The sequence below is a fragment of the Mus pahari genome, chromosome 1 (assembly GCF_900095145.1).
Source record: "Mus pahari chromosome 1, PAHARI_EIJ_v1.1, whole genome shotgun sequence".
Taxonomy (NCBI): domain Eukaryota; kingdom Metazoa; phylum Chordata; class Mammalia; order Rodentia; family Muridae; genus Mus; species Mus pahari.
In genome coordinates this window covers 88,410,797-88,411,869 of record NC_034590.1, presented here as the reverse complement: position 1 = coordinate 88,411,869, position 1,073 = coordinate 88,410,797, and the positions used below count along the sequence as shown (strand labels likewise).

The following is a 1,073-nucleotide window of genomic DNA, read 5'->3' as shown; positions in this document are numbered from 1 at the left end:
CCCATTCTATGAGCATCATCGGCACTCACTGTCTGTGTTCCCATTCTATGAGCATCATTGGCACTCACTGTCTGTGTGCCCATTCTATGAGCATCATCGGCACTCACTGTGTGCCTATTCTATGAGCATCATTGGCACTCACTGTCTGTGTGCCCATTCTATGAGCATCATTGGCACTCACCGTCTGTGTTCCCATTCTATGAGCATCATCGGCACTCACTGTCTGTACTCCCATTCTAACAGTTAATGAAATGGACCACAAGCTCTGCCCAGCAGGAGATGACAAACTGATTTAAACCCAGGCCAAATTTCCACTATCCCAGCGCAGGACAGTCTTCTGTGCTTGTACTTGTAGCTCTAGCTTATTCACTTTAATGGGAACATGAAATTTATACAATGGATATAGTTAAAGTCCATTATTAATGGACATTTGGGTTGGTAATTAATCTTTTCGCTATTTTATTTTCTTTTTTGTTTTTGAGACAGGGTTTCCCTGTGTAACAGCCTTGGCTGTCCTGGAACTCACTTTGTGAACTAGGCTGGCCTCAAACTCACAGAGATCTGCTTCCCAAGTACTGAAATTAAAGGCATGTGCCACCACACCCAGCAATCTTTTGCTATTTTAAATGATGTTGTTATAACTCGTACATATTTATTTGAACACATCTGTAAGATATTCTTCCTGAATATAATTGCTGAGTCAAGAGTTACAAACACTTAAATTTTGATGAACACTGCCAAACTGCTTACCAAAAAATAAATGGACCTTCTTGATAAAAGTGCATTAAACATTCATTTTCCTCACAACATGAAAACATGAAATCCTATGAGATCGTTGCAAATCTAGAAGGCAAAAAATTGCTAACTCATTTCTATTGTATTTCTGTGATTATGAAAAACATTAGGGGCTGGTGAGATGGCTCAGCGGGTAAGAGCACCCGACTGTTCTTCCAAAGGTGCAGAGTTCAAATCCCAGCAACCACATGGTGGCTTACAACCATCTGTAATGGGGATTCAATGCCCTCTTCTGGTGTGTCTGAAGACAGTGTACTCATATACATGAAATAAATAAA

The 1,073-nt window shown here is 40.4% G+C and overlaps 1 protein-coding gene across 5 annotated transcripts in view; it reads right to left on the bottom strand.

The window, feature by feature from the left end:
• The window catches only part of Ccp110 (centriolar coiled-coil protein 110), a 26,963-nt gene that overhangs the window by 22,319 nt on the left and 3,571 nt on the right, over nt 1-1,073 (bottom strand). The window lies entirely within an intron of this gene.